Source organism: Coenobita brevimanus, chromosome 1 (assembly GCF_032717465.1).
Source record: "Coenobita brevimanus isolate Jiangsu-jjx chromosome 1, ASM3271746v2, whole genome shotgun sequence".
NCBI classification, from domain to species: Eukaryota; Metazoa; Arthropoda; class Malacostraca; order Decapoda; family Coenobitidae; genus Coenobita; species Coenobita brevimanus.
The window spans coordinates 40,294,918-40,301,747 of record NC_136954.1 but is presented as its reverse complement, the minus strand read 5'-3'; the positions used below and the strand labels follow the sequence as shown (position 1 = coordinate 40,301,747).

The 6,830-nt window shown below is 42.9% G+C and overlaps 1 non-coding gene across 1 annotated transcript; it reads left to right on the top strand.

Annotated features, from left to right (window-relative positions):
* Positions 1-389: 389 nt before the first annotated feature.
* Positions 390-508, top strand: LOC145390427 (5S ribosomal RNA). The gene has a single exon (XR_013895625.1). It is a non-coding gene; the product is annotated as a 5S ribosomal RNA (ribosomal RNA).
* The last annotated feature ends 6,322 nt before the right edge of the window (positions 509-6,830 follow it).

Sequence of the window (6,830 nt, the reverse complement as noted above, 5' to 3'; positions counted from 1 at the left end):
TGAAAGCAACATCCGACTCTCTCTCTCTTTCTCTCTCTCTCTCTCTCTCTCTCTCAACAAGATTCAACTAAAATGCCACCACTTCCAACTTAACTCCCTATTCCACAACCCTCACTCCCTATTCTTCCACCCTAACTCACTACTCCTCCATCCACCTTACTCCCTACTCCAACCCTACTTCCTACTCCTTCGCACTACTTCCTACCCTCCCACCTTCACTCCCTATTACTCCATCTCACTCCCTACTCCTTCAGCCATACTCCCTCCTTCTAACCTACTCCCTACCTCACCCATCACCCTCACTCTCACTCTCCAAGTACAGCCACTCCTCATCCCCCCGTCCCTGGCTACCCCGAGGCAAAGTTGCCCTAAATTACCTCATCATCTTACACAACGGTCATACCACGTTGAGTACACCGCTTCCCGTCCGATCAGCGAAGTTAAGCAACGTTGGGTCTGGTTAGTACTTGGATGGGTGACCGCCTGGGAACACCAAATGCTGTTGGCATCCCTACGTGTCAAGTGGAGGATTAGTGCCCCTCCCTGTAAAACGATTAACTCTAAGCCCTTGGCCACCCCGTTTGGGATACATGGCGTCTGGCAATGAATGAATGAAAAAATCTTACACAACCAGCGTCTCGGTAGAGGGGGTAGGGCTGAAGGGATAGAGGAGAGGAGGGGAGAAGGGGAAAGGAGAGAAGGAGAGAGGGGAGAAAGGGAGAAGAGAGGAGGGGAGAAGGGGTGAGAAATGGAGGGAAAATAGAGAAAACAAAGAGGAGAAAAATAAGAGAAGAGGAGAGACGGAGATAAAGAAGGAAGAAGAGCAGAGGGATGTGGACAGAGGAGAGAGGGAGGGAGAAGAAATAAGAGGGGGGAAGGAGAGAGAATTGGAAGGGGAGAAGGGGAAGGGAGGAGAGGAGAATGAAGGAGGGAGGAAGGAAGAGAAGGGTTGCAGGGAGAGTGGAAGGAGGGAAGGAGAGAGAAATGAAGGAAGAGAAGTGGAAGGAAAATATGTGGAGACAAGAAGAAAGGAGATGATAATGGAGAAAATGTGAAAAGACTGGAGGGAAATGGAGAGGAGTGGAGAAAACAGGAGGGGAGAGGACTAAGGGGAGGTAGAAAAGTGTGAAGAGGGATGTGGAAGGAAAGAGAGAGGAGTAGTGAGAGAAGATGTGTGGAGGTAAGGAGCAAGGCAGCGGAAGGGAGAGAAGTATGAGATGAGGTAAGAGAAACAGTGGAAGGTGAAAAAAGCAGAGGAAGCAGAGAGGCGGTAAGTGGAGAAAGAGGGGATTCAGAAGTGGCAAGAAAAGAGTGGAGGGAAAAAGAAAGGAGTTTGGGAAGAGATAAGGAGATGGATGGAAGAAGGAATGAAAATTAACAGAAGGGAGGATAGTGCTAAAAATAAGAGTTAAAAGGTATATGCAGAAGCAGGTGAAGTTAAGAGAAGAACGAATGAAGAGGGAAAGTGTAAGATGGAGATGAAAGGGAGGTAGTTGGAAGAAGGATGAGACCGAGAACAAAGTGGAGAGATGAGCAGCCGTATTCTATGTGGTGTAGGAGGCTTCGAAGCACCCATTTCTTTGTGATTTATTCTGCACATTACAGCTTAACCGTTTTTAGCTTTAATATCATCGCATTTTTCATTTATAACATAAATTAGGACTGCTATTGTTGTTCCTGTTCCTTTACCCCTGTTCGTCTGGTAGACAAGTGCTTCTGTGGGGCCATTCTGCAGGTACAGAACAGCACATACACCGTGTAGGGATCCGGCTCCTCCATGTGGTGTATAGTGCCTCATATAGGTGGTCCTTCCCACGGCGGGGTGTAGTCATACTGAGGAAGTTTGGCTCCTGGGTACATGCCGCGGCTCCACACAGGAATAATAGTGCCACCGCGTGTAGGCTCCTCGCCAGCGCCATACAACAGCGTACCTAGATGTAGTGCGCTAAGTCAATCAATTTAACCTTTTCGCACGTCATTAATGTATCAATATCGACAAATTTGCATCAGTAATATACAACAGAATACTAAACAGATTTTTGCCGGTTAAAATGCTGAGAACATAAGAAGAGAGGATAACTGCAGTAGGTCGGTTGGCCTATGCTAGGCAGCTCCTAGAAGAGTAACTGAACTACCAGAATGAGATAAGGACAGCAAAGAAGAAGGCTCTACCAAGCCGCCTATGGCAGGGAGGGTCTATGAGGGAGAGTGTGTGGTGATGTGGTGGGAAGAGGGATAATTACAAACTGAGCAGGAAAAGAAATGTCTGCAGGTCCTTTAGTGGCATTAAGTTGAGGCCATCCCTCACAGCATGCGGGGTCAGTAAATAAACACGCGGACATGAAAAAGAAAAGAAAGATAAACTAAGCTAGAAAACGAGAAAAACAATCATAACTGGAAGGGAATGTTTCAGAAAGAACAAGGAAATTGAGAAATTAAAACCACATGAATCTAGAAAAAAAAACAAGGAGATAGGAAATCCAAACAAAAGGTGTAAAACACAAGATGGAGAAAAGGGTTGTAAATAAGAGATTGGAAAAAAAGACATGTTAATAAGTCATAAAAGAGAAACCTGAAAAAGGAGAGAGAAAAATGTGCATGAGAGTAGATGAGAGAATGTACATGAAAGGAGACCGAGAGAATAGAGAAAGAGAAAGAAATGGGATGAAGAAAAAGAGGAGAAAAAGGCAAGAGGGAGGAGAAAGAATGGGGAGAAGGAGGTGATGGAAGAACTGGAGGAGGCAGAAAGAAGGTCAGCACAACCCCTTCAACCTGGGAGCTTTTTTATATTAAATTTTTGCACTACCAGACGATTTATCCAATTTAAGGGAGACGTCTTGTGTAGCGGCAAATGAAGGCCATAGCCATCCCCGCCAGTTCAAAAAGACTCTCTTAACCCGAATAGAATCGTCTGGAAGAAACAGGAACATAACCAGAATTGTCCTCGTAATGAACAGGTTAATGCAGGTTACATCTAATCCCCTCCAGTTCGAGAAGTCTCTCCTAACTTGAATAAAATCGGCAGGAAACAATAAGAATAAACTGGAAATGACCAATGGTTCAGGAGTATAGCTGGAAGGAGATGCATAAACTTATGACAGCATGTCCAGCATTGTGCAAAGGGTTTATTTACGAGGACGAGCAACCCATAAGCTAGAGAACAGGTCAACAGGTCACCTCCTTTTGATGAATGGTAACATATCGTTTGTTTTTGCCACCTACAGACGATTGATATTGAATGTAAGAAAGACCCATAGTAACACAGAGGTTTAAGACCTACACATGAGGTGGACACAGTTGAATCCCCCACCCCTCTTCCTTTTCCTACTGCTATCTAACCATTTTAATTTAGTTCTGAGTAGAAGAGCATCCCGTGAGTTAATAAACACTGTGTCTAACCCCTCCAAACTGATAATTTCTCCTAAAGTCAATAAAATATTATGAGGGTACCAATAACAACAACAACAACAACAAAACACACACACACACACACACACACACACACACACACACACACACACACACACACACAGTCCTAAAACCGTTAGGGGATATATCTACATTTCTTAGATTCTACACCAGTATTTTATCTATCTATCTGTCTATATACAATATCTATCTATCTATCTATCTATATCTATATCTATCTATATATACATATTTATTTATTTATTTATTTATTTATAGATCTCTCTCTCTCTCTCTCTCTCTCTCTCTCTATATATATATATATATATATATATATATATATATATATATATATATATATTTTTTATTTTTTTTTTTTTTTTCTAAAATGGTCAGTCTTTCCCCCTCATATTCTGGGCGACTTGGCATATTTTCTCCCGATTCCCTTTTAATAATCGCGACTAGATCCGGTGAAATTGCGAGTTGAGTGCCGTGCAACGCTCTCTCTCTCTCTCTCTCTCTCCACACACACACACACACACACAGTGGAAGCGTCTCCAGTGAGTCTAATCTTAAATCTCTCTCGTCTATGCAGAGGAATTCAGTTAGTATGACCAGCTGCTTCTTCCCTCGTTCCTGCAAAACAAGCTGGAGAGAGAGAGAGAGAGAGAGAGAGAGAGAGAGAGAGAGAATGCTGGACGGAGGGATATTAATGGCTGAAAGGCACGGAGAGAGAATGTAAGTGCTGAAGGAAGGGATGTTTAATGGATGAAGGGCATAGAGAAAATGAAAATTGTGGAGGGACTGTCGGAAATTCTTAAACCTCTTCCATGACGTCCTTTTTTTTATTTATATATAACTCTTGCCGCAATCAGATGATTTTAATTATTTGTAGAAATTTGTTGGGGAAATGATTAAACACACACACACACACACACACACACACACACACACACACCGGTCTCCATCAAGAAAGATCTCCCCGACTGTAAGCTAAGAAAAGAGAAAAAGCTGCCTGTGCTGAAGGAGTCAACTCTCTCTCTCTCTCTCTCTCTCTCTCTCTCTCTCTCTCTCTCTCTCTCTCTCTCTCTCTCTCATTTGGCCTTGTTCTGGTGGACTTAAAATGATCTCTGTCACGTCTTCCTTATTAGTTAATTTGTGTATTCGTCGCACTAATGTGTTCTTGTATTTCATTACACCCGCGCTCGCTTTGTGTGTGTGTGTGTGTGTGTGTGTGTGTGTGTGTGTGTGTGTGTGTGTGTGTGTGTGTGTGTGTGTGTAAACAAAATAACTAAGTTTTAACTGGCTTCAACCAAACTTGGTGAAAGGGTTGAGGGTCAGATACTGTTTACACATTCTGCTTCTGAGAACAACAGGGTAAAGTTAAGACCAAAGGGCTTGGTCAAACAATGACCTGCAAAATCAGTTTAGTTTTTATTCAATTTGTATCAAACATGGGGGGGGGGGTTAGGTTGAGAAAATGGCAATAATGAAGTGATTAAAATTTGAAAACAATCACATGTTAAGCTTACAAGGCAAGGTCAAAGTTCAACCCGCGTCGGTGTGTGTTTACAAAATAAGTCAGCTTTGACCTAACTTGGATCAAACTTGTTGAAGTGTCGATGATCAGTCAAGTAAACAGACTGTTTTTGAGAACAACAGTTCAAAAGTCAAAGTCACATTGCAGGGTCGACTAAACATGTTTACCCCTACACATTTGTTGATTTATACACGGGTTATATGCGCCCCTTTGTAAAGTACAACTCTCAGGTGTGGGGAGGCTCCCCACATACAGATCTTCCCAAAAAGGTGGAGTCAAAGGCTTTTCGTCTCTAAATCCCCTCATCTTACTGGCTCCCATCAACCTCTGTCTCTTCGTCGCACTGTTGCATCTTTATCTCTTTTCTATCGCTACTTCAATGGTCACTGTTCCTCTGAACTGTCTGCTTGCAACTCTCTACCACTACGGGGGACGCGTAGCACCATTCTAGAAAATCACTCCCAGTCCTTCATGTATGCAACAGGTCAACTTTTGTACTGTCTTCCTATGTCTCTATTTCCTACAGTCTATGATCTCCAGTCTTTTTAAGGCAGTGTGTCCAGGCATCTCGAAAAGAACAGAGCTTGAATTTGGCTCTTTGTTTGTTTGTTTTGTTTTGTTTTTTTTCTTGGAAGGAACACTCTTGTGGGTTTCTTGCCTTTAATTCCTTTTTCCTTGCATAAAAATACAAGTTTATCCGATGCAGAGTAAACTTTGTGGACGGATTCTGGTTACAACAAAGATTATGAGATTCAATTCTGATAACAATGTCAAAGGTCAGGGTCGTAGGGAAATGTCAAAGTCAAGTTCACTGGACAAAGTCAACTAGAAAATATCTAATCTGATATGAATCAAAGTTACCTAAATGGTTAAAAGTCAGGCAGGGAAAAATAAAGTAATGCGAGTTAGAGAGTAATCTGTCGAAGGTCAAGGTCACAGGACAAAGTTAAATATTCGACCACCTGTTGGGCGTGGAGGTTGCAGGGAGTGCTCCTTCTTGTTATACAGTTTTTTTTCCTGAAATCTACCTCCCACTACACTACTTGTGTCAGTTTCTCAGTCTACTAATTTTTTTGTCTAGGCTCATCTGATCACAACTACCTTGGCTTATATCATCATGATCATCATCTTCGCCATCATTATCACCATCACTATCACTACAGCTATTGCAATTACCATTACAATCATCGTCATTGTCATCCTATACCAAATTAGCACTAATTCCTTCAGTGTAACTGACACTCAGTTCACTTCATACGAGTATCTGCTGATACAGGTACAGTATACTTTTTATTTCTATGTCTATTTTTCCAGGCTCAGTTCTCTGTCACTCTGCGTATTTCGGATCCAGATAGGTTTCAGTGATTCGCCGCTGGATCTTCGGCATGTAATATCCACCTTTATATCTATCTGTCTATCTATCTATCCATCCCCCTTTTTTTCGGAAACCTGTACCCGCGGCGGCAAACAAGGGAACCCCGGGTGACAAAGTGGTTTTAGGAAGACAATAACGCAACCAGGCTGATTCATTACGGTCATTTTTGGCCAGCCTGGAGAGGCTTCCTTAATTACATTTTTGATGGCGTCTCTTTTTCAGCCAGAGATATCGTTGGGGGTCGTGTGGGGAGAGGGAAGGAAGGGTAGGGGTGAGAAGGGGTAGGGGAGGGGATGGAGGAGAGGTAAGTAAGATATTGGGGGTACGAGAGCGTGACAGGGGATGATAGAGGGCTAGGGAGGAGTTAGGGGTGGGAATGAGAAAATTTGGAGGAGATAACGAGGCAAGGAGCAGTGAGGGAGAGAGGAAAGGGAGTGGGGAGGAGACAAGACACTTTATCTTGCTTAGGGAACACAAATATTGATAGTTTTAGAAGAACGGTAGTCG